The following is a 27627-nucleotide window of genomic DNA, read 5'->3' as shown; positions in this document are numbered from 1 at the left end:
GAAACATACTGGAAGACATTGGTGCCATTCATTTGAGTATTATAACAGAATAAGGGCCCGATTCCAACACAGGAATGTATGCCTTTCCTAAGTATTTCTCAGTAGTTGGTATTCAGATTTGTTTTATGAAGGTGCCTAACGAGCTTTGAAGGCTTGGTTTCCTTGTGCACACGCTGAATACATGTATTTCATATATAATATGTATAATTTATATTTACAATTCCCCTCATCCCAACGGATTACTAATTTACCTCGCTCTTAACAATATATCTTATCAATTTGTAAATTACAGTGCATGGAGAATGGTGTTATTTCAATCTGAAAAAATAAGTAGATGCTTTTTCCACTTGGAACTGTTTACTTAACCTTTTTCATGGTTTCCTCACGCGTAAAGGTGGTGGAATTATTAGGGAATTAAGTCAAGGTCAGAATACACATAGAGAGAAATGGCATACAAATTGAATTATGTTCCATTGACGTACGCTTAACTCGGGACAGAATTGGGTCCCAAATTATTAAATTCTACCTCAAGAAAAAATCAAAGGGATTTTAAGTCAACACCCCATTGTACTGTATTTTACAATTCTACACGCTTTGACATGATTTATTATGCCTTGAGGGGTATTTGAGGGGTACATAGAGGGGCATTTTGAGAACACAGTGGAAAGGCCCCCAATCCCCCCAGAAAATATAAATATACACTACCGTTCCAAAATTTGGGTCACTTAGAAATGTCTTGTTTTTTAAAGAAATACTTTTTTTTGTATATTAAAATAACATCAAATTGATCAGAAATACAGTATAGACATTGTTGATGTTGTAAATGACTATTGTAGCTGGAAACAACTGTTTTTTAATGGAATATCTACATAGGCGTACAGGGGCCCATTATCAGCACCCATCACTCCTGTGTTCCAATGGCACGTTGTCATGACTTCCGCCGAAGTTGGCTCTCCTGCCTGTTCGGGCGGTGCTCGGAGGTCGTCGTCACCGTCCTACTAGCCACTACCGATCCCTTTTTCGTTTGTCTATTGGTTTTGTCTTATTAGTTTCACCTGTGTGTATTTTAGTTTAATTAACGTCCTTATATGTAGTAGGTTGTACCGCCCTTGTTTTGTGCGGGATTGTTTTTGTATTCATGTCATTTGGTGTAGTGCTTGTGTTTTATTCTCCAGTCTATTTTTGATCCTGTGTTGGATTATTCACCCTGTGTGTTGGGTTGACCGTGTTTTTTGTGCGCCGGAGAATAAACTGTCAAATATCTGAAACCTGCTCTCTGCGCCTGATTCCACCCACCTTGATAAACGTGACAGAATCCCGCACCTCCATGGAATCAGCAGGAGCAGCCGCGTCTCCTCTCCCATCGATGGAAGAGAGGGTCCTCCATCACACCAGCGTGCTTCACCGGATTGGTTCTGCCATGGACCAAATGATGGAGAGGATGGATCAATGGGAGAGGGTTGGCCTCCACACCTCATCTCTAGCACCCCCTTCTACAGCACCTCCTGTTCCTGCGACCACATCTGGCTCCAGGGCTCTTCGGCTGACACTCCCACGGGAGTATGACGGAATGGCGGCTGGGTGCCAGGGTTTCGTCCTTCAACTGGAACTATACATGTCTACCGTGCGTCCTGCTCCCTCCGGAGAGGAGAGCGTGAGCACCTTCGTCTCCTGCTTGACTGGGTGAGCCCTCGAGTGGGCCAACGCAGTGTGGAATGGTCCGGACTCGGCGAGGGATAATTACCCAGAGTTCACCCGCCAATTCCGAGCTGTTTTTGACCATCCACCAAAGGGTCGGGCGGCGGGTGAACGGCTGTTCCACCTGCGTCAGGAGATGAGGAGCGTACCGGACTTTGCTCTGGAGTTCAGGACCTTGGCCGCAGGAGCAGGATGGAACGACAGGGCCTTTATCAATCATTTCAGATGCAGTCTCAGGGAGGACGTCCGCAGGGAGCTGGCATGTCGGGACACCACATTCACACTGGATGAACTCATTGACTTGGCTATCCGTCTCGACAACCTGCTGGCTGCCCGCGGGCGTTCGGATCAGGCCCTGTCGTTTCCACTTCCCAGCCATCCTGCCCCTATCCCTATGGAATTAGGAGGGGCGGCTTCGAGGGGGACCGGAGGAGGAGTGTGCTCCTGCACCAATTGTGGTCGACGAGGGCACACGTCCGATCGGTGCTGGAGGAACTCGTCTGGGAGTCGGGAGGGCAGGCGGAGCACTGCTCAATCACCCCAGGTGAGTAAGCACCAGACTCACCCAGAGCTTCCTGTCGGTCATGTGTATGTGTTGACTTCTTTCCCTGTTTTTTTCCCCTCTCTACAGCATAAGGCGCTAGTCGATTCAGGCGCAGCTGGGAATTTCATGGATCGTGGGCTTGCGTTAAGGCTAGGGATTCCCCTAGTGTCGTTAGACCTACCTTTCCCCGTGCACTCCTTAGATAGCCGACCATTAGGGTCAGGAGTAATTAGGGAGGCTACGGTGCCGCTGGACATGGTAACGCAGGGGGATCATAAGGAGCAGATTAGTCTGTTCCTTATAGATTCACCTGCGTTTCCAGTGGTGTTGGGGGTTCCCTGGTTAGCTCTACACAACCCGGTGATTTCCTGGCGACAGGGGGCTCTTAAGGGGTGGTCAGAGGAGTGTTCGGGTAGGTGTATAGGAGTTGCCGTTGGTGCGACTACGGTGGAGAGTCCAGACCAAGTTTCCACCGTGCGCATTCCCTCTAAATATGCCGATTTGGCTATCGCCTTCAGTAAAAAGAAGGTGACCCAATTACCACCTCTTCGTCGAGAGGACTGCGCGATAAACCTTCTGGAGAACGCTGCACTTCCTAGGAGTCACGTGTATCCATTGTCCCAGGAGGAGACAGTAGCTATGGAGACATATGTTGCTGAATCGCTGGGACAGGGGTACATTCAGCCCTCCGCATCACCCATCTCCTCGAGCTTCTTTTTTGTGAAGAAGAAGGATTGAGGTCTGCGTCCGTGCATTGATTATAGAGGTCTAAATTCCATCACAGTGGGGTTTAGGTACCCACTACCTCTCATCGCTACGGCGGTGGAATCATTTCACGGGGCGCGCATCTACACAAAACTGGACCTGAGGAGCGCATATAATCTGGTGCGTATCCGGGGAGGAGATGAGTGGAAAACCGCATTTAGTACTACATCTGGTCATTATGAGTACCGCGTCATGCCATACGGGTTGAAGAATGCTCCAGCCGTCTTCCAATCCTTCGTAGATGAGATTCTCCGAGACCTGCTCGGGCAGGGAGTGGTAGTGTACATCGATGACATCTTGATCTATTCTGCCACACGCGCGGCGCATGTCTCTCTGGTGTGTAAGGTACTTGGGCGACTGCTGGAGCATGACCTGTATTGCAAGGCGGAGAAATGTGAGTTTTTCAAACAGTCCGTTTCCTTCCTGGGGTATCATATTTCCACCTTCGGGGTGGTGATGGAGGATGACCGCGTTACAGCCGTGCGTAATTGGCCGACTCCGACCACGGTGAAAGAAGTGCAGCGGTTTTTAGGGTTTGCCAATTACTACCGGAGGTTTATCCAGGGTTTTGGTCAGGTGGCTGCTCCCATCACCTCACTGCTGAAGGGAGGACCGGTGTGCTTGAGCTGGTCAGCAGAGGCAGGCAGAGCCTTCAGTTGTTTTAAGGAGCTGTTCACCAATGCGCCCGAGTTGGCGCATCCGGACCCCTCTTTAGCGTTCATAGTGGAGGTGGATGCGTCCGAGGCTGGGGTTGGAGCCGTGCTGTCCCAACGCTCGGGCGTGCCACCCAAGCTCCGCCCCGTGCTTTCTTTTCGAGCAAGCTCAGCCCAGCGGAGCAAAACTATGATGTGGGGCACCGGGAGTTGTTAGCTGTAGTCAAGGCTCTGAAGGTGTGGAGACATTGGCTTGAGGAGGCTAAACACCCTTTTCTCGTCTGGACTGACCATCGTAAACTCGAGTATATCCGGGCAGCGAAGAGACTGAATCCACGTCAGGCTAGATGGGCCATGTTTTTTACCAGGTTCCGGTTTACCCTCTCATACCAGTCAGGCTCCCAAAACACCAAAGCCGACACGCTGTCCCGCCTCTGTGATACCGAGGAGCGGTCCGTTGAGCCAACTCCCATCATTTCACCGTCATGTCTCGTGGCACCGGTGGTATGGGAGCTGGACGCGGAGATAGAGAGCGGGCCTCACGGTCAGAGCCGCCCCCCCCCTAACTGTCCAGTGGGGACTCAGTACGTGCCGAGGGGGGTTCGGGACAAGCTGATCCGGTGGGCTCATACTCTCCCCTCCTCGGGTCATCCTGGCATCGAGAGGACAGTGCAGAGTCTGAGAGGGAGATACTGGTGGCCCACGCTGGCTAAAGACGTGAGATTTTATGTCTCCTCCTGCTCAGTGTGTGCTCAGAGCAAGGCTCCTCGGCAACTGCCTAGAGGGAAATTACAACCCCTCCCCGTTCCACAACGGCCGTGGACACACTTATCGGTGGACTTTCTTACCGACCTTCCCCCGTCCCAGGGAAGTACTACGATCCTGGTCGTTGTGGATCAGTTTTCTAAGTCCTGTCGTCTCATCCCATTGCCCGGTCTCCCTACGGCCCTGCAGACTGCGGAGGCCTTGTTTACCCATGTCTTCCGGCACTACGGGGTGCCTGAGGACATCGTTTCTGATCGGGGTCCCCAATTCACGTCCAGAGTGTAGAGGGCGTTTATGGAGAGACTGGGGGTCTCGGTCAGCTTAGCCTCAGGTTTTCACCCCGAGAGTAATGGGCAGGTGGAGCGCGTAAACCAGTATGTAGGCAGGTTTCTGCGGTCCTATTGCCGGGACCGGCCTGGTAAGTGGGCATGGTATGTTCCCTGGGCTGAACTAGCTCAGAACTCCCTACGCCACTCCTCAACTAAATTGTCCCCTTTTGAGTGTGTGTTAGGTTACCAGCCGGTCCTGGCCCCATGGCATCAGAGCCAGACCGAGGCTCCTGCGGTGGAGGAACGGGTACAGCGCTCCAAGGACACCTGGAAAGCCGTTCAGGACTCACTACGGTTAGCGGGAGAACGGCAGAAGAGGAGCGCTGACCAGCACCGCAGTGAGGCCCCCGTGTTTGCACCGGGGGACAGGGTCTGGCTCTCGACCCGAAACCTGCCCCTCCGCCTGCCCTGTCGGAAGCTGGGGCCGCAGTGTGTGGGGCCGTTCAAAGTCCTGAGGAGAATAAACAAGGTGTGTTACAGGTTACAACTTCCTAGGTATTACCGTATTAACCCCTCGTTTCATGTGTCTCTCCTCAGGCCGGTGGTGGCTGGTCCCCTGCAAGAAGGTGAGGTGCCTGAGGTCCCTCCGCCCCCTCTGGACATCGAGGGGTCCCCGGCGTACACAGTTCGGGGCATTCTGGATTCGAGACGCCGGGTGGGGGGCCTACAGTACCTCGTGGACTGGGAGAGGTACGGTCCGGAGGAGAGATGCTGGGTTCCGGTGGGGGACATTTTGGACCCTTCTCTCCTGAGAGATTTCCACAGCCTCCACCAGGATCACCCAGCACCTCATCCTCCCGGTCGTACTCGAGGACGGTGGCGGCCCGCAGCGGGGGCCGCGCGTCAGAGGGGGGGGTACTGTCACTACTTCCGCCGAAGTTGGCTCTCCTGCCTGTTCGGGCGGTGCTCGGCGGTCGTCGTCAAAGTCCTACTAGATACTACCGATCCCTTTTTCGTTTGTCTATTGGTTTTGTCTTATTAGTTTCACATGTGTGTATTTTAGTTTAATTAACGTCCTTATATGTAGTAGGTTGTGCCGCCCTTGTTTTGTGTGGGATTGTTTTTGTATTCATGTCAGTTGGTATAGTGTCAGGACCCGGTTACGAACCCGGGTCTCCGGAGTGAGAAACAGTCACTTAACCAACTGAGCCACGAATAGTCGGCAGAACCCAGAAGATGAGGCAGACACAGCAGTACTTGAGACGGTGTATTTAATGAAGTAAAAAGTGAAGTTCTTCAGGAAAACATGTAACTCCACAACCTCAAAAGGAATCCTACAAGAACAAAGGTAATCCTCCAAGACAAAAAAGGTAAATCCACAAGGTGGAAGGTAAAGCACAAAAAGCCTCAAAAGATACTCAAAAAACAAACAAACAAGAACAAAAAAACAGAATTCCACAAGAGAGTCCACCGCGATCAACAAGAGTTCTCAGAGTACTAGGGCTGGGTGCTAACATACAAACACAGAGCAAAGAACAGAGGAAAACAAAGGGTTTAAATACAATCAGGGGAAGCGAGGCACAGGTGCAAATAATAATGGGGATCAAGGGAAAACAAAAGGTCAAAAGGCACAATGGGGGCATCTAGTGACCAAAAACCGGAACAACCCTGGCCAAATCCTGACAGTATAGTGCTTGAGTTTTATTCTCGGGTCTATTTTTGATCCTGTGTTGGATTATTCACCCTGTGTGTTGGGTTGACCGTGTTTTTGTGCGCCGGAGAATAAACTGTCAAATATCTGAAACCTGCACTCTGCGCCTGATTCCACCCACCTTGATAAAACGTGACACACGTTGTGTTAGCTAATCCAATTTTATCATTTTAAAAGGCTAATTGATCATTAGAAAACCCTTTTGTAATTATCTTAGCACAGCTGAAAATTGTTGTCCTGATAAAATAAGCAATAAAACTGTCCTTCTTTAGATTAGTTGAGTATCTGGAGCATCAACATTTGTGGGTTCGATTACAGGCTCAAAATGGACAAACAAATAGCTTTCTTCTGAAACTCATCAGTCTATTCTTGTTCTGAGAAATGAAGGCTATTCCAATGCGAGAAATTGCCAAGACTGAAGATCTCATACAACGCTGTGTACTACTGCCTTCACAGAACAGCATAAACTGGCTCTAACCAGAATAGAAAGAGGAGTGGGAGGCCTCAGTGCACAACTGCACAACTGAGCAAGAGGACAAGTACATTAGAGTGTCTAGTTTGTATAGCCTCACAACATTCTTAAAATAATAATTTCATATCATGGTTAGTCAGTCCTTGCGTCCATAGCTCTGTCTATTAATCTGAGACTGGTTACATTTCTCCAGGCCCATCCCTCAGCTTTTCACCAAAACAGAGGCGGGCTGTGGATTATAAAGATATCAAAGTGTCACCAACAAAAAGTTTAACAATAGGCCTATAGCAAATGCGGCATATGGCATTCATTAATCACATGTCCAGGTGTCACGACTTCTACCGAAGGTAACTCCTCTCCCTGTTCGGGCGGCGTTCGACGTCGCCGGTTTACTAGCCGCCACCGATCCCTTTTTCCTTTTCTGGTTGTTTTGTCTGTGTTCCTTTTCACACCTGGTTTCATTTGAGCTTATTTCTGTGTGTATTTAGGGCACCTGTTACCTGCCTTAGTTCGTGCGGGATTAAGCTTGTGTGTATTTGCGCTTGATTATCTTTGATGTTTATTGTTTTCACTATTACACATGTGTATGTAAGTGTCGGAACTGAGTTTGTTCCTCCGGGCGTTTTGCACAAGTTTCTGAATTGTTTTCACTATTACCCACGTGTATGTAAGTGTCGGAACTGTGGTTGTTCCTCCGTGCACGAGTTTCTGATTCTTCGAAAGCGTAGTTTTGGGATTTTCGTCTGTGCCATTTTTGTATTGGTGGACTATATGATTAAACACACTTCTCAAAATTCCCTGCTCTCCTGCACCTGACTCCTACACCTCTCACTGAGACACACCTTATCACACCAGGATGTCTCTAGTGGGCCATAACCTTCCCAGTCAACCAGGTACTGGAAACCCCTGCCCCGTGGTCGAACCCTCAGGAGGTGTCTCACCGTGTATGCCGGATGGACATCGATGACACGGGGAAGAGGGGTGGGCCTGGAAATAGAAGACAAAGGGCTGTGCGACTGTTACGGATACAGTTATCCTGTGTGTGTGTATCCTGTGTGTGTGTTTCTTTTCTCTCCTTCTCCACTCACAGGTGAAAACCATCACTCCCCAATCAGTCAACAATCAATCATCAATCAGAAGACACACCTCCTCCTATTTCCTGACCTATCACAGTTCCTTCCCCATGGTTTAAAAACCCCATTTGTTTGTTCTACAGCTCAGCTCAGCTCAATCTCTAGCTCAGCTCAGCTCAATCTCTAGCTCAGCTCAATCTCTCTGTAAATGCCATGTCTGTAGGTCTCTGTGTTTCACTCTCGCTTTATGTCTTAACCTCTCTTTTGTTTAAGCACCTCATAGCACTTTGTCATCACCTGTGAGTATTGTTTTTGGTTATGGTGTTTGTGTTTGATTGCTGGTGGGAAAAGGGGGAAACCAAGACAAGTCGCCCATGGGCATACACTACCCGTAGGTGAACTTTGTTAAGTACACTAGTTAGAACTGGGTGGACCACCCACTGTATTTTTGGTTAGTTAGTTAGCTGTTGTTAAAGTAGGCTAGTCTAGCTTAGGGGTGTTTTTGAATACTTATTGTTTCTTTCCTTGTGTCCAGCTCAGCCCCTTTTCCTGCTCCCCCCATTGCCGTGTGTTTATAAATAAACCTAGAGTTTGACGGTAGATTTCTGTTGTCGTGGTTATTTCGTTCACACTTTTACTTTGTCACAATAATAATTTGCATGAGTTATGTTACGGATCTCATTACCATCCCCCCTAGACTGTCGGGCCAAAAGGGATTCGTAACATAAGTGGGGGCTCGTCCGGGATCTGTCATAACTGACACCCATGCCGCTCATGTAGATTGCTGTAGTGGTATAGTTCAGTGTTGAGCGTCATAGCTGAAGTAGCATTAGTGTTTGCTATTTTCTTTGGCACTTGTGAAGTAGTGTAAAATGAATACTTTTGATTTGAGATCCTTTTTGGATAACCCTTCGTGGGAGGTTTTTGACAAATGTCGTAGAGTTGATTTAATGACCTTGGCTGACCATTATTCAGTATCGATTCCGCAGAGTTTAGTTAAGGCGGAGGTTAAACGGCTAGTATTAAATGTATTGTTGGAAGAGCAGGTGCTTGTGTTACCGCTGCCTGAGCCTACTACCCCTGTAGGGGATGTTGCTGCTCCTGTGAGCCCATTGGTGTCTGATAATGAGGGATGAGGTGAGATATTTGTTGGAGAATGACCTGGCTAAGCCAAGTTCAAGCCCTTGGAGTTCTCCTTGCATTTTGGTTCCTAAACCTGATGGTACGTCCAGGTTATGTACGGATTATCGAAAGGTAAATTCTGTCACAATGCCAGATTCGTTCCCGTTACCCCGACTGGACGACTGTATCGACACTATTGGTGCTGCTAAGTATGTAACCAAGTTAGACCTTTTAAAAGGTTACTGGCAGGTTCCGTTAACTTCACGTGCTTCTGAGATTTCTGCCTTTGTGACCCCAGACAACTTCATACAGTACTCAGTCATGGCATTTGGGATGCGAAATGCACCAGCCACCTTCCAACGACTGGTTAACTCCGTATTAGCTGGCGTTCCTAATTGTAGTGCATACCTTGATGACCTAGTGATATATTCGTCTGAGTGGTCAGATCATGTTGACTCGCTAAGGGTAGTATGTGAACGGTTGGCAGCTGCTTCTCTAACCCTGAACTTGGCAAAGTGCGAGTTTGGGAAGGCTACTGTTACCTATCTCGGTAAAGAGGTTGGCCATGGACAGGTGCGCCCTGTTGGTGCCAAGGTCTTGGCTATAACTGCATTCCCTGCACCTACCACCAGACGAGAGCTACGCTGCTTTCTAGGGATGGTTGGCTACTACCTTAGCTTTAGTAAAAATTTCTCTGCGGTAGTTGCTCCATTGACCGATTTGCTTAGTCCGGCTCGATCATTTGTGTGGTCCCCTGATTGTAAGAGAGCTTTTGAATCAGCGAAAGCACTCTTATGTAGTACACCTGTACTTGCTGCTCCAGATTTTGAACAACCGTTCAAACTTGAGGTAGATGCTAGTGCCAGAGGTGCTGGTGCTGTTCTACTGCAGCAGGACAAGAGTGGAGTGGATCATCCCGTTTGTTATTTTTCACATAAATTTAATAAATGTCAAACAAACTATGCGACAATAGAACAAGAAGCTCTTGCTTTGTTGTTGGCTCTGCAATACTTTGAAGTATATATTGGTTCCAGTGCCCTACCCGTGATTGTATATACTGACCATAACCCCTTAGTTTTTCTCCACCGAATGTACAACCAGAACCAGCGCCTTATGCGTTGGGCGCTGATTGTACAAAATTATAATTTGGAGATCCGCCACAAAAAGGGTTCTGATAATGTGTTGGCAGATGCTTTGTCTCGTGTGTGTGAAAATGATTTCTGTATGTTTTGCAAGGTTGTTGCTTTGTTGTGAATATTCATTTAAATACTGTAGTCGCAACCCCTAGGGTTGCTCTTTTAAGGGTGGGAGTGTTACGGATACAGTTATCCTGTGTGTGTGTATCCTGTGTGTGTGTTTCTTTTCTCTCCTTCTCCCCTCACAGGTGAAAACCATCACTCCCCAATCAGTCAACAATCAATCATCAATCAGAAGACACACCTCCTCCTATTTCCTGACCTATCACAGTTCCTTCCCCATGGTTTAAAAACCCCATTTGTTTGTTCTACAGCTCAGCTCAGCTCAATCTCTAGCTCAGCTCAGCTCAATCTCTAGCTCAGCTCAGCTCAATCTCTCTGTAAATGCCATGTCTGTAGGTCTCTGTGTTTCACTCTCGCTTTATGTCTTAACCTCTCTTTTGTTTAAGCACCTCATAGCACTTTGTCATCACCTGTGAGTATTGTTTTTGGTTATGGTGTTTGTTTGATTGCTGGTGGGAAAAGGGGGAAACCAAGACAAGTCGCCCATGGGCATACACTACCCGTAGGTGAACTTTGTTAAGTACACTAGTTAGAACTGGGCGGACCACCCACTGTATTTTTGGTTAGTTAGTTAGCTGTTGTTAAAGTAGGCTAGTCTAGCTTAGGGGTGTTTTTGAATACTTATTGTTTCTTTCCTTGGGTCCAGCTCAGCCCCTTTTCCTGCTCCCCCCATTACCGTGTGTTTATAAATAAACCTAGAGTTTGACGGTAGATTTCTGTTGTCGTGGTTATTTCGTTCACACTTTTACTTTGTCACAATAATAATTTGCATGAGTTATGTTACGGATCTCATTACCATCCCCCCTAGACTGTCGGGCCAAAAGGGATTCGTAACAGCGACACAGGCTTAATTCTAGACACAAGGAATGTAGGATGGACAAACATATGGGCAGAAGGCTTGCCAAACTCCTCTTCCTGCTCAGGGAAGAGTGGAGGCTGATACCCGAGGGAACACTCAAAGGGAGATAGGCCCGTGGCAGAGCAGGGAAGGGTGTTGCAGGCGTATTCAACACACACACGCTGCTGGCTCCAGGTGGTGGGGTTGGCGGAGACCAAGCAGCGCAGGGTAGTTTCGAGGTCCTGGTTGGCTCGCTCCGACTGACCATTGGACTGGGGGTGGAACCTGGAGGACAGGCTGGCCAAATAAGGGTGCAGAACGACTTCCAGAAAAGGGATGAGAACTGAGGACTCGGGTCGTAGACATGGGTGTGGCAGTCCATGGATATGGAAGATGTGCTGCACTATGAGCTGGGCTGTCTCTAGTAGTTTGGGGAGAGGAATGAAGTGAGCAGCTTTGGAAAACCAATCCACCATGGACAGAATGTCAGGGTTTCCATCAGACGGGGGGAAGACCCGTGACAAAGTCCAGGGAGATGTGAGACCCGGGACGGTGGGAGACAGGCAGAGGTTGGAGGAGGAATCGTGTTCTGTGCACACACCTTGCAAGCGGCGGTGAATGCAGACACATCAGGAACCATAGTAGGCCACCAAATGCTCTGTCACAGACTCCCCCCCCCCCCCCCCCCCCCCGACTGGTAACATTGGGCATCATGGACCTGCTTCCCTATTCCCCAGCTGAGTGCCGTCGCCAGGCATGAAGTGGGAAGGATGGTCTCAGGTTCCGAGGTAGTAGTCCTGGGGCTATAGTGGCGGGACAGTGCATCCGGCTTGAAATTCTTGGATCCGGGCCAGAATGAGAGGGGGAAGTTGAACCGTGTGAACAGCAGGGCCCATCTGGCTTGCCTGGAGTTGAGGCGCTTGGTGGTGAAGACATACTCCAGGTTCGAACGAATGTTCCGCCCCCTCCAGCCAGTGCCTCCATTCATCCAATGCCATCTTCACCGCGAGAAGCTCACAATTCCCCACATCGTTGTTCCTTTCCATGGCATTGAGGCAAAGGGAGAAGAAGGCACAGGGATGTAGCTTGACATCAAGGGTAGAACGCTGGGACAGGACAACCCCCACTCCGACATCCGAAGCATCGACCTCCACCATGAGATGGGTCAGGATGAACCAGGACGGGAGCTGTAGTGAAGCAATGTTTGAGGTCTGGAAACATCTGGTCAGCAGCTGGAGACCACGTGAACGGAACCTCGGGCAAGGTGAATGCTGACAGGGGGAAAGACAGGGTGCTGCAACCCCGGATAAAGTGACGATAGAAGTTGGCAAACCCCAGGGAACGTTGCAGTTGCACCCTGGACGTAGGCTGAGGCAAATCCATCACTGCTTTCACCTTCCCGGGATTCATCTGGACACTCCCAGCAGAGATGATGTAACCCAGAAAGGGGATGGAGAAGCAATTGAACTCGCACTTCTCCGCCTTCACAAACAGCTGATTCTCCAGAAGGCGTTGAAGGACCTGCCGGACGTAGAGCATGTGTTCTTAAGGGGAGCGGGAGAAGACGAGGATGTCATCAATGTAGATGAAGACGAATCGGTTCAACATGTTGCAGAGGAAATCATTAACCAGAGCCTGGAACACAGTAGGGGCTCGTTGGTGAAGCCAAAGGGCATGACCAGATACTCGTAGTGGCCACTGGCTGTGTGGAAGGCAGTCCTCCACTCGTCCCCCTCTCGTATCTGCACCAGATGGTAGGTGTTCAGTAAATCCAGCTTGGAAACCACAGTGGCCCCCTGGAGCGGCTCGAAGGCCGAGGAGATGAGTGGTAGCAGGTAATGGTTCTTAACCATAATGTCATTGAGTACCCGGTAGTCAATGCACAGGCACAGGGTCTTGTCCTTTTTCTCCACGAAGAAGAACCGTGTGCTGGCAGGAGAGGAAGAGGGATGGATAAATCCAGCAGCTAGGGAGTCCCCAATGTAGGTATCAATAGCCTTGGTCTCCGGTCCCGACAGAGAGTACAGACGTCCTTGGCGCGGCGCAGTGCTAGAGAGAAGGTCAATCCCGTAGTCATAGGATCGGTGCTGTGGAAACAATGTAGCCCGGGTCTTGCTGAACACCTCCCAGAGGTCCTGGTACTCCACGGGAATGGCGGAGAGGTCCGGGTACCGTCCGAGCCCCCAGGGAGACGTCCCGGGGCAGGTTGTGCTGACTTCAGGCAATGGGTGTGGCAGAATGGGCTCCAGCCCATGATCGGCATCAGTAGACCAGTTAATGAGGGCATTGTGTCGTTGGAGCCAGGTGAATCCCAATACCATGGGAATCAGAGGGAACTTGATGAGCAGGAATTGGAAAGCCTCGCTGTGGTTCCCCAACACTCGTAGGTTGATGGGAGTGGTGTTGTGGGTGACTCGGCCTATAGAGCCCGTCCAGCGCTCTAACATCCATTGTAATGGAGAGGGGCTGAGTGTTCAGCTCTGACGCCAGGGTAGCATCCAAAAAGCTCTCATCGGCCCCAGAGTGAGAACCCAGAGAGATTTGGACTTGTCTCCCTACAGCAGAATTGCATGAAAATGGGTGCAAGCAGCGAAAGCAGGAACGTTCTCCATATGGCCCACCTGAGTACTTGCTCCTACCGGTGAGCCTGGTTTCTTTAACCTCGCTGGGGTAGGCGGGACGCTTGCATCCCACATGGCCAATAGCCAGGGAAAATTTGGGCGCCAAATTCAAGTACATTTCTCTAAAAATCTAACTTTCATTTAATTACACATGCAAGATAGCAAATTAAAGCTACACTCATTGTGAATCCAGCCACAGCGAGTGATATCAAAAAGGCTTTTCGGCGAAAGCATAAGATGCTATTATCTGATGATAGCACAACAGTAAACAATGAGAGAGTAGCATATTTCAACTCTGCAGGCGCGACACAAAATGCAGAAAGAAAATATAAATCAGGCATTACCTTTGACAAGATTATTTTGTTGGCACTCCTATATGTCCCATAAACATCACAAATGGTCCTTTTGTTCGATTAATTCCGTCGATATATATCCAAAATGTCCATTTATCTGGCGCGTTTGATCCAGAAAAACACAGCTTCCAACTTATGCAACGTCGCTACAAAATATCTCAAAAGTTACCTGTGAACTTCGCCAAAACATTTCAAACTACTTTTGTAATACAACGTTAGTTAATTCCAAACGTATATAATCGATCAAATTGAAGACGGGATGATCTGTATTCAATACAGGAGCAAAACAATCTGATTCTAATTTTCGGTTTAAAAGGTACACATGAAGTGATGTTCATTCTGAGCTATGGTACTTCTTCATTAGACAAAGGAAAAACCTCAACCAATTTCTACAAACTGGTGACATCAAGTGGAAGCGGTAGGACCTGCCGGAAAGTCGATTAGAATTGGATTCCCCATGAAAACATATTAAAAAGACAGTGACTTAAAAAAGAAAAAGTAATCTGAATGGTTTGTCCTCGGGGTTTCACCTGCTAAAAAAGTTCTGTTATACTCACAGACATGATTCAAACAGTTTTAGAAACTTCAGAGTGTTTTCTATCCAATACTAATAATAATATGCATATATTCGGACCTGGGACAGAGTAGGAGGCAGTTCAGTTTGGGCACACTATTTATCCAAAAGTGAAAATGCTGCCCCCTACCCCAAACAGTTTATAGGACAAGAGGACGCAAAATTACCAAGAGTCCTGCAATACAGACAACTCTTCGTGTCAATCCTATATTGCCATTCCGCTGGAGACAGCCCAGCTCTGCCTATTGGCATAGGCTCAGGAAGCGGTGACTCGGTCATCTTCGGCAGCCCTCGGATTCTATCGGCAACGAGACCGTCGGGAGCTTCCGGAATGAGGTAGGATCCCTGGGCATGCAAGCGAAATCCAAATTCCTCTCCCTCCGTCGTTCCTGTAATCGGCCATCGATACAGATGGTCAAAGCGATGAGGGAATCAAGCTCCGTAGGTAACTCCCGGGCTGCAAGCTCGTCCTTGACCCCCTGCGAGACGCCGTGCAGGAACATATGGAACAGTGCCTCTTGATTCCAAGTACTCTCTGCTGCCAACATGTGGAAATCCACCGCATAATCAGCTACACTACGGAAGTCCTGCCGAAGCCGGTTTAGGTTCCGGACGGCCTCTCGCCCGGGGAACGTGGCATCAAAGACCTTCCTCACTTCTCCCACGAACCACTCCAGACTAACGCATATGACCGGCTGTTGTTCCCACACTGCAGTTGCCCAGGTGAGAGCCCTCCCGGACATGAGTGTGATGAGGTAGGCTATCTTGGAGGGTTCCAAGGGGAAGGAGGAGGGCTGAAGCTCGAAGACAGGGGCACACTGAGCTTGGAACTTCCGTCAGGTGCTCGACATTCCATTGAAGCGTTCCGGAGGCCAGTTCGTACTATCAGGTATCAAGGTAAGACCCAGATGCAGACTGTGTCAAAGTAACAATGTTTATTACAGCAACAGGGGCAAAGGTACAGGCTAGCATGCATGCTCAGGGTCAGGGGCAGGCAGAGTGGTCAGGTGGGTGGGTACAGAGTCAGGACAGGCAAGGATCAAAAACCAGGAGGACGAGAAAAGAGAGACTGAGGAAAAGCAGGAGCTGACACAAAAACGCTGGTTGGCTTGACAAACAAGAAGAACTGGAAATAGACAAACAGAGAACACAGGCTAAAATACACAAGGGATAATGGGGAAGATGGGCAACACCTGGAAGGGGTGGAGACAATCACAAAGACAGGTGAAACAGATCAGGGTGTGACAGTGATAACAATAATAAGTGATATCAGTATTGCCGTAGTCTACACCACACCTGTCATCCTTAAATCCAAGCGTTTATTCAAGTTGGATAATCTTTGGATCCCGACAGCAGTCATATCATTGGAAGACATCATCATAGCACTTGTGAAGGTGGTAAATGACCTTTTAATGGCATCAGACCGAGGCTCTGCATCTGTCCTCGTGCTCCTAGTCCTTAGTGCTGCTTTTGATACCATCGATCACCACATTATTTTGGAGAGATTGGAAACCCAAATTGGTCTACACGGACAAGTTTTGGCCTGGTTTAGATCTTATCTTTCGGAAAGATATCAGTTTGTCTCTGTGAATTGTTTGTCCTCTGACAAATCAACTGTAAATTTCGGTGTTCCTCAAGGTTCCGTTTTAGGACCACTATTGTTTTCACTATATATTTTACCTCTTGGGGATGTCATTCGAAAACATAATGTTAACTTTCACTGCTATGCGGATGACACACAGCTGTACATTTCAATGAAACATGGTGAAGCCCCAAAATTGCCCTCGCTAGAAGCATGTGTTTCAGACATAAGGAAGTGGATGGGTGCAAACTTTCTACTTTTAAACTCGGACAAAACAGAGATGCTTCTTCTAGGTCCCATGAAACAAAGAGATCTTCTGTTGAATCTGACAATTAATCTTAATGGTTGTACAGTCGTCTCAAATAAAACTGTGAATGACCTCAGCGTTACTCTGGACCCTGATCTCTCTTTTGAAGAACATATCAAGACCATTTCAAGGACAGCTTTTTTTCCATCTACCTAACATTGCAAAAATCAGAAACTTTCTGTCCAAAAATGATGCCGAAAAATTAATCTATGCTTTTGTCACTTCTAGGTTAGACTACTGCAATGCTCTACTTTCCGGTTACCCGGATAAAGCACTAAATAAACTTCAGTTAGTGCTAAATACAGCTGCTAAAATCCTGACTAGAACCAAACAATTTGATCATATTACTCCAGTGCTAGCCTCCCTACACTGGCTTCCTGTCAAGGCAAGGGCTGATTTCAAGGTTTTACTGCTAACCTACAAAGCATTACATGGGCTTGCTCCTACCTATCTCTCTGATTTGGTCCTGCCGTACATACCTACACGTACGCTACGGTCACAAGACGCATGCCTCCTAATTGTCCCTAGAATTTCTAAGCAAACAGCTGGAGGCAGGCCTTTCTCCTATGGAGCTCCATTTTTATGGAATGGTCTGCCTACCCATGTAAGAGACGCAAACTTGGTCTCAACCTTTAAGTCTTTACTGAAGACTCATCTCTTCAGTGGGTCATATGATTGAGTGTAGTCTGGCCCAGGAGTGTGAAGGTGAACGGAAAGGCTCTGGAGCAACGAACCGCCCTTGCTGTCTCTGCCTGGCCGGTTCCCCTCTTTCCACTGGGATTCTTTGCCTCTACCCCTATTACAGGGGCTGAGTCACTGGCTTACTGGGGCTCTTTCACACCGTCCCTAGGAGGGGTGCGTCACTTGAGTGGGTTGAGTCACTGATGTGATCTTCCTGTCTGGGTTGGCGTCCCCCCTTGGGTTGTGTCGTGGCGGAGATCTTTGTGGGCTATACTCGGCCTTGTCTCAGGATGGTAAGTTGGTGGTTGAAGATATCCCTCTAGTGGTGTGGGGGCTGTGCTTTGGCAAAGTGGGTGGGGTTATATCCTTCCTGTTTGGCCCTGTCCGGGGGTGTCCTCGGATGGGGCTACAGTGTCTCCTGACCCCTCCTGTCTCAGCCTCCAGTATTTATGCTGCAGTAGTTTATGTGTCGGGGGGCTAGGGTCAGTCTGGAGTACTCCTGTCCTATTCGGTGTCCTGTGTGAATTTAAGTGTGCTCTCTCTAATTCTCTCTTTCTCTCTTTCTTTCTCTCTCTCGGAGGACTACCTGACATGATGACTCCTTGCTGTCCCCAATCCACCTGGCCGTGCTGCTGCTCCAGTTTCAACTGTTTTGCCTTATTATTATTGGACCATGCTGGTCATTTATGAACATTTGAACATATTGGCCATGTTCTGTTATAATCTCCACCCGGCACAGCTAGAAGAGGACTGGCCACCCCACATAGCCTGCTTCGTCTCTAGGTTTCTTCCTAGGTTTTGGCCTTTCTAGGGAGATTTTCCTAGCCACCGTGCTTCTACACCTGCATTGCTTGCTGTTTGGGATTTTAGGCTGGGTTTCTGTACAGCACTTTGAGATATCAGCTGATGTACGAAGGGCTATATAAATACATTTGATTTTATTTGATTTGAAGACATACCTTGGACTGTAGCCTACAAAACCCGATTGCTCCTCTTTTCCCACGATCCATCAAACCCATTTGGTGTGTAATCATAGTGGTCTCTGACTTATAGTCAGACTCGCTCAGGTGGAACAAACTTAAACTTGCACCTTTTTTCAATGCTGATTTAAATGACATTGAGAAAATAGAGAAGAGTCAAATATTTATTTTCGCAAACCTCCATTCTGAATTGAAAAGTAATCCTTGAAGTAATCATCTACATTACACTTACCTGTTTTTTGGAATCCCGTAACCCGTACTCCTCAACCCTTCTTGATACACACGGGAAAGTGATGCGTGTGAAAAGCCAAGCAACATTGCAGTTCTTGACACACTCAAACTGACACGCCTGGTACCTACAACCATACCTCGTTCAAAGGCACTTAAATCTGTTGTCTTGCCTGTTCACTCTCTGAATGACACACACATACAATCCATGTCTCAATTAACTCTAGGCTTAAAACTCCTTATTTACATTACATTACATTTAAGTCATTTAGCAGACGCTCTTATCCAGAGCGACTTACAAATTGGTGCATTCACCTTATGACATCCAGTGGAACAACCACTTTACAATAGTGCATCTAAATATTTTAAGGGGGGGGGTGAGAAGGATTACTTTATCCTATCCTAGGTATTCCTTAAAGAGGTGGGGTTTCAGGTGTCTCCGGAAGGTGGTGATTGACTCCGCTGTCCTGGCGTCGTGAGGGAGTTTGTTCCACCATTGGGGAGCCAGAGCAGCGAACAGTTTTGACTGAGCTGAGCGGGAACTGTACTTCCTCAGTGGTAGGGAGGCGAGCAGGCCAGAGGTGGATGAACGCAGTGCCCTTATTTGGGTGTAGGGCCTGATCAGAGCCTGGAGGTACTGAGGTGCCGTTCCCCTCACAGCTCCGTAGGCAAGCACCATGGTCTTGTAGCGGATGCGAGCTTCAACTGGAAGCCAGTGGAGAGAGCGGAGGAGCGGGGTGACGTGAGAGAACTTGGGAAGGTTGAACACTAGACGGGCTGCGGCGTTCTGGATGAGTTGTAGGGGTTTAATGGCACAGGCAGGGAGCCCAGCCAACAGCGAGTTGCAGTAATCCAGACGGGAGATGACAAGTGCCTGGATTAGGACCTGCGCCGCTTCCTGTGTGAGGCAGGGTCGTACTCTGCGGATGTTGTAGAGCATGAACCTACAGGAACGGGCCACCGCCTTGATGTTAGTTGAGAACGACAGTTTGTTGTCCAGGATCACGCCAAGGTTCTTAGCGCTCTGGGAGGAGGACACAATGGAGTTGTCAACCGTGATGGCGAGATCATGGAACGGGCAGTCCTTCCCCGGGAGGAAGAGCAGCTCCGTCTTGCCGAAGTTCAGCTTGAGGTGGTGATCCGTCATCCACACTGATATGTCTGCCAGACATGCAGAGATGCGATTCGCCACCTGGTCATCAGAAGGGGGAAAGGAGAAGATTAATTGTGTGTCGTCTGCATAGCAATGATAGGAGAGACCATGTGAGGTTATGACAGAGCCAAGTGACTTGGTGTATAGCGAGAATAGGAGAGGGCCTAGAACAGAGCCCTGGGGGACACCAGTGGTGAGAGCGCGTGGTGAGGAGACAGATTCTCGCCACGCCACCTGGTAGGAGCGACCTGTCAGGTAGGACGCAATCCAAGCGTGGGCCGCGCCGGAGATGCCCAACTCGGAGAGGGTGGAGAGGAGGATCTGATGGTTCACAGTATCGAAGGCAGCCGATAGGTCTAGAAGGATGAGAGCAGAGGAGAGAGAGTTAGCTTTAGCGGTGCGGATTTAACCTGTCTCCTTCCCTTCCTCTACACTGATTGAAGTGGATTTAACACTTTCACCTTCGATTCACCTGGTCAGCCTATCTCATTGAAAGAGTAGGTGTTCCTAATGTTTTGTACACTGTGTGTAAAGAAATGATTGGGGGAGACGAATCAACCTGTCCCCACATTCACCGTGGCAATGTCACCTACAGTATAATATACTATAAGATATCTATTAGTGACAGGATAAACGTTCTCAATGCTAATTGGGTAACTACGGTGCCCCTAAGGGGCGAAGTAGGAAAACCACTCACAGCAGGTGTTCCAGCTCTCCCCTAGGTTGTATCCATTAGGGAACCACAGAGCAAAATGAAAATAAGGTGTTCCTGGTGAACAAATCCATGTAGTCCCTCCCCACTTTCTTCTGTTTTGTGCCTAATGAATAAGACCCTGCTTTCCTGGTGGTTCTCATCCTCTCTCTTGTTGTAGGCTGCCATAGTACACCTCTTCCTGGACCTCACTTTGTTTCTACTCTGACGCTCCTCTGCCTCTTTGTTAAAGCATGATTCATAAAGGTAGCATTACCAGTCTATTCCTATTGCACATCCTCTACTTCACTCAATCATCCTGGCTCTTGCCAATGACCACCCTGAACCTTCCAAATCCGTTGAGACATTTTGACTGATTTATTATGGGGCTTGACATGAAATCCACATATTCAGTTTACACAAACATACAAACAAATAAAATAAAATAATATTGTGTGTGTGTGTGTGTGTGTGTGTGTGTGTGTGTGTGTGTGTGTGTGTGTGTGTGTGTGTGTGTGTGTGTGTGTGTGTGTGTGTGTGTGTGTGTGTGTGTGTGTGTGTGTGTGTGTGTGTAGTGTATGTTAAAATTTGTGTGTTTTGTGTGAGAGTGTCAGTGTAGTGTGTGAGTGAGTGTGTATATAGTGTACACACGCACCCTGAGGCCAAACACATCTGACTAAAGTCCAACAGAAATAATATTTACATGTTTACTCTCCTGTTGTAGTTTGTAGTGGCCTTGACACAACATTAGTGTGTTATTCATCACACCTTAGCCTGTGGCACTAGCTGCTCCAGCACTGAGTGAGCTTGGATTAAGTCAACTTTAGTCCTCGTTGTTCAGCCCAATCTGTTAAGTGGGGTTTAACCTGAGTCCTGACAGATAGCTTGGCTGTCCGACTCCTGAACCTCACATCCCAGTGGCTCCACTCCACCAGGGCAACAGAAACCTGCTTCAAAACACATTCTGTTCACTGAGGCCTCAAATTCCAAAACAATTTATCAGAAGATTGAATATCCAACAGAAAGAGAGGGACTTGTCCATGGGCTGTAATTCAATGCAGCAGCAACATAGTCAAGTGGCAGTCTGACCTGAGAGAACCATTACTCCTGTCTGACAAGTGGAGCCCACAGGCGACTCCAGACAGCCTCTTGTGTCCTGGAATAGTATCTTCGTAGTAAAACGGTTGCCTGCATGTATTTAAAGTCATTATCTCACATTATTTACAAAACATCGCATAAGAAGAGCTTGACAGTTGACCAGCTATTTTGCTGATTGTGTACAATGGAGACGTCATAATTTTTAAAAGCTTCTCTGGAATGTGTGCCAACTTTCGTTGAGTTTGGGTTATCATAGCATTCAAAAGAGCTGAAGAGGAGCTTTACTCACAGGGAAAGGGCAAGAGAGTATTCACTTCCAAATTCCTCAGAAATAAGGTAGAAGTGCCGCTTTTATTGACACGATAAATTAGATACCTCATTACGGAAAACATGGACTCATCTCTTGAAAAGAGGAAAGCGGTAGCTCAGCCTAGTGAATAATCACCTTGTCATTTGCAATAGAAGATACATGGTAGGATTGTTTCAACAGTAACTAGAGTGCAATAAAGATGGAACGTCATACATGTTCACTAGTGAAAGTAGTCATACATGTTCACTAGGGAAAGTAGTCCTACATGTTCACTAGTGAAAGTAGTCATACATGTTCACTAGTAAAAGTAGTCCTACATGTTCACTAGTAAAAGTAGTCATACATGTTCACTAGTAAAAGTAGTCCTACATGTTCACTAGTGAAAGTAGTCATACATGTTCACTAGTAAAAGTAGTCATACATGTTCACTAGGTAAAGTAGTCATACATGTTCACTAGTAAAAGTAGTCATACATGTTCACTAGTAAAAGTAGTCATACATGTTCACTAGCTAAAGTAGTCACACATGTTCACTAGTAAAAGTAGTCATACATGTTCACTAGTAAAAGTAGTCATACATGTTCACTAGTAAAAGTAGTCATACATGTTCACTAGTAAAAGTAGTCATACATGTTATATATATATGTATGATATATATGCCATTTAGCAGACACTTTTATCCAAAGCGACTTACAGTCATGTGTGCATACATTCTACGTATGGGTGGTCCCGGGGATCGAACCCACTACCCTGGCGTTACAAGCGCCATGCTCTACCAACTGAGCTACAGAAGGACCACGTTCACTAGCTAAAGTAGTCATACATGTTCACTAGTGAAAACTCATTTGAGTCTCATCAATGTATTGTAACGGCGTTCTTCGTTTGTTGAAAGAGAGTCAGACCGAAATGCAGCGTGGTGGTTACTCATGTCTTTAATGAATGAATCGCGGTACATGAAATAACTGATACAAATACAAAACAACAAAACGGAACGTGAAACCTAATTATAGCCTATCTGGTGAAACTACACAGAGACAGGAACAATCAACCACGAAATACACAGTGAAACCCCGGCTACCTAAATACGGTTCCCCATCAGAGACAACAAGAATCACCTGACTCTGATTGAGAACCGCCTCAGGCAGCCAAGCCTATACTAGACACACCCCTAATCAACCACAATCCCAATGCCTACAAAAAACCCAATACGACAATACAATAAACCAATGTCACACCCTGGCCTGAACACATAATTAAAGAAAACACAAAATACTAAGACCAAGGCGTGACAGAACACCCCCCCCCCCCTAAGGTGCGGACTGCCGGACGCACCTCAAAACCATAGGGAGGGTCCGGGTGGGCGTCTGTCCATGGTGGCGGTTCCGGCTCGGGACGTGGACCCCACTCCATAAATGTCATAGTTCCTCCCCTTCGCGTCCTGGGATAATCCACCCTCGCAGCCTACCATGGCCTAATAGTCATCACCCAGAACCCCACTGAACTGAGGAGCAGCTCGTGACTGAGGGGCAGCTCGGGACTGAGGGGCAGCTCAGGACTGAGGCAGCTCGGGACTGAGGGGAAGCTTGGGACTGAGGGGCAGCTCGGGACTGAGGGGCAGGTCGGGACTGAGGGGCAGCCCGGGACTGAGGGGAAGCCCAGTACTGAGAGAAAGCCCAGCACTGAGAGGAAGCCCCGTACTGAGAGGAAGCCCAGTACTGAGATGAAGCTCAGGCAGGTAGTAGGCTCCGGTAGATCCTGGCTGACTGGCGGATCTGGAAGATTCTAGTTGACTAGCAGATCTGGAAGATTCTGGTTGACTGGCAGATCTGGAAGAGACTGTTTGACTGGCAGATCTGGAAGAATCTGGTTGACTGGCAGATCTAGAAGATCATGGCTGACTGGCGGATCTAGCTGCTCTATGCAGACTGGCAGCTCCTTGCAGACTGGCAGCTCCTTGTAGTCTGGCAGCTCTTTGCAGACTGGCAGCTCCTTGCAGACTGGCAGCTCCTTGCAGACTGACAGCTCTGGCTGCTTCATGCAGACTGACAGCTCTGGCTGCTTCATACAGACTGACAGCTCTGACTGCTCCATGCAGGCTGACAGCTCTGACTGCTCCATGCAGGCTGGCAGCACCTTGCAGACTGGCAGCTCCTTGCAGACTAGCAGCACCTTGCAGACTGGCAGCTCCTTGCAGACTGGCAGCTCCTTGCAGACTGGCAGCTCCTTGCAGACTGGCAGCTCTGGCTGCTTCATGCAGACTGACAGCTCTGGCTGCTTCATACAGACTGACAGCTCTGGCTGCTTCATACAGACAGGAGGCTCCGGCAGTGCTGTAGAGGAGGAAGGCTCTGATAGCGCTGAACAGGCAGGAGACTCCGACAGCGCAGGAGGGAAGGAAGGCTCTGATAGCGCTGAACAGGTGGGAGACTCCGACAGCACTGGAGAGGAGAAAGGCTCTGGCTGCGCTGAACAGGCGAGGCGCACTGAAGGCCTGGTGCGTGGTGCTGGAACTGGTGGTACTGGACCGAGGACACGCACAGGAAGCCTTGTGCGGGGAGCTGCCACCGGAGGGCTGGTGTGTGAAGGTGGTACAGGATGGACCGGACCGTGAAGGTGTACTGGAGAGCCTGAGAGCAGGGCTGGCACAGGACGTGCAAGGCTAGGTAGGTACACAGGAGGCCAAGTGCGTGAGGCTGGCACAATTTCCACCAGCCGACTAACGCGCACCTCAGGACGAGTATGGAGCGCTGACCCAGGTGCCATCAAATCCCCGACACGCTCCGTCGGACGAATATCGTACCTAAAGCACCAAACTAGCAACTCCCTCATTACTCTCTCCTCCACTTTCCCCATTAACTCCTTCACAGTCTCTGCTTCGCTCACCTCTAACACCGGCTCTGGTTCTGGTCTCCTCCTTGGCTCCTCACGATAAACAAGGAGAGTTGGCTCAGGTCTATCTCATGACTCAGCCACTCTCCCTCTAAGCCCCCCCCAATACATTTTTGGGGCTGCTTTTCGGGCTTCCCTCTGCGCCGTCGTGAATGCCTCTCCAACTCCATTCTCCTATAGCCCTCTTCGCACTGCTCCAGCGAATCCCAGGCGGCTCCGGCACTCTCTCTGGGTCGACCGCCCACCTGTCTATTTCTTCCCACGTCGTATACTCCATACATCTGCTGTCCATAACGTCCTCATAACAGCGTCTCTCAGCTCTCGTAAGTGCCTCCGTTCGCTGCTCCTGCTGTCGCTGCCTGTAACCACGCCACTCGGTCCGTGTGTGGTGGGTGATTCTGTAACGGCGTTCTTCGTTTGTTGAAAGAGAGTCGGACCGAAATGCAGCGTGGTGGTTACTCATGTCTTTAATGAATGAATCGCGGTACATGAAATAACTGATACAAATACAAAACAACAAAACGGAACGTGAAACCTAATTACAGCCTATCTGGTGAAACTACACAGAGACAGGAACAATCACCCACGAAATACACAGTGAAACCCAGGCTACCTAAATACGGTTCCCCATCAGAGACAACAAGAATCACCTGACTCTGATTGAGAACCGCCTCAGGCAGCCAAGCCTATATTAGACACACCCCTAATCAACCACAATCCCAATGCCTACAAAAAAACCAATACGACAATACAATAAACCCATGTCACACCCTGGCCTGAACAAATAATTAAAGAAAACACAAAATACTAAGACCAAGGCGTGACATGTATTTGAGACATTTACACAGAATTGTGTTTTAATTTAAAAAGGGGTCAAATATCAAGGAAATTAACATTGCAATAAACAGTTAATAATACAGGAAGTCTATGTTATGTATGTGTCACGACTTCCTCCGAAGTCGGTCCCTCTCCTTGTTCGGGCGACGTTCGGTGGTCGACGTCACCGGCTCTCTAGCCACCGCCGATCCACTTTTCATTTTCCATTTGTTCTGTCTTTGTCTTATCACACCTGGCTTCACTCAACCTATTACTTGTTTATTATTTAACCCTCTGTTCCCCATGTTGTATTTGTGAGTGATTGTTATCTGTTACGTGGATATTTGTCAGGTTTTGCACTTTTGTTTTAGACCGTGTTTTGGCACTAGTATGTGTTATGTGCTGTCATTTGATAACCGGTATTAAAGTGTACCTGTTTATTACACTTGACTTCGCCTCCCATATATGCCTTACAGTATGTTATTATTCAGAATTATTATTCGGAATCATCGGCTTGGCTCCTTTGCCAACGTGTTGAACAGTACAAAGCATAAAACCCAAGTTCAAAAAGCAACTCGTGTATATAGAATTACCAAAGTAGAAAGTTGAAGGCTAAGTTGACACTTAGAATATCAGGTCCTATTCAATAAACACAAACAAAGGCTTTGAATGTGTGAAAGGAAATGTCTACAAGGTGAAACTTGAGAAGGTCTGCAGGTCCAAAAACATATTCCCTGTTATTCTCTCTCTTAGATCTGAACAGCAAATCTCTGCACTGCAACACGTTGATACATTTTTTTTTAGAAAAAGGAAACGGAAAAAACGCCAGTAACGTGATGTTTCATTCAGGTCTCGATGTAATCGGCAGCCAAATGTACAGAGCAACACTGCCAGAAAATACTTGTCTACAGATGATGGGACTGCTTTTTCTGCAGGTGAGGGCTGTTGTGTTACTTTAAGGAGGAAGGTCTCCTTATGAATGGAAAGCTTTGTTAAGACCACAGTTAAATATCTGAATGACCAAGGGAAATGTGTGGCTCAGAAAGTAAAATATTTTATTCTATTTTTGTCACTAAAGCACAATTCCGTTGACAGTTCTTTGAATATAAAACCAAAATAAAGAAGGATGCATCTGATTTTATACCGTTATATAACTGTTTATAACGGTTTAATAGCTGTAAAACAAAGCTTGTAAAACAGGAAATTTAGAAGAATACTGTGTTAGTAGATTTTCCTTACAGTCCATGGAAATTAATATTTTGCTTTGAGCCCAACCTCTTTGAAAAACACACAAACACACACGGTTTATGTGACGCCTCTCTCAGTGTATCCTGAGAAAAGCCGTGGTTGTGACACAATAAATAAACCTCTGATTCCCTTACCATACCCAGGGCCCAGGGACGACGGGGCGTGCTCTGTTGTCATCCCCCTAAAAGGGTGATTTGCCTCCTTGCTCTCTGATGAAAACTCTCTTTGACTTAGGCCCAACAATGCAAATTATACAGGAAAAGCAAACAAATGAAAAAAGAGAGAGCAGCCTTTGTCTTTTGTGGGGAAATCGTTGTTTGGGTTGATCCAGGGATGTGATCACATACACAGTGAGGCACAATCGACGCACCTGTTATTCACCAGAATATTTTATCAAGTTCAACTGCAGCACCAAAACTGGCTCAAAGGAAGACGACATCGCCCATTATTTTGTCCCTGAATTGTGTTCCTTTGCTAAGGCTAGATAAATATTATTAGCACCTTGGGTGTAATTATATCCCTTCAGGTGACATATAATACCACAAGTCAACCTATTTTCAAGTCTTTCTCTCATATTTGTATGGACTGAACTTCCATCTGGATAAAACCATGTTTTCAACAAAGGGTTGAATCAGTAAACTTGGAGGCAAAAAAGCTGACATGTTTTCTACTGGAGTTCCAAGGTTGCATTTTGATCTGTCTCTCTAGCTGGCATGGAGAGTGCACACGGATGGAGAGAAGAGAACCTGATCCCAAGCCTTGTTGTACTCTTTGTTACTCCCGCTATGACAAAGAGCTGTGTTTCACCTGCATTGAGAAGATGTAAACAAGTGATTGATGGCTTCTAATAATGAATGTAAAGAACCATTGTTCTGTGTGGAGTCCTTGCCTCATGTAAAGATTTAGTGTCAGGCCCCAGGGTAGCTAC

Source organism: Oncorhynchus gorbuscha, linkage group LG10 (genome assembly GCF_021184085.1).
Source record: "Oncorhynchus gorbuscha isolate QuinsamMale2020 ecotype Even-year linkage group LG10, OgorEven_v1.0, whole genome shotgun sequence".
In the NCBI taxonomy this organism is placed as follows: Eukaryota; Metazoa; Chordata; class Actinopteri; order Salmoniformes; family Salmonidae; genus Oncorhynchus; species Oncorhynchus gorbuscha.
This window is presented reverse-complemented; position numbering follows the sequence as displayed.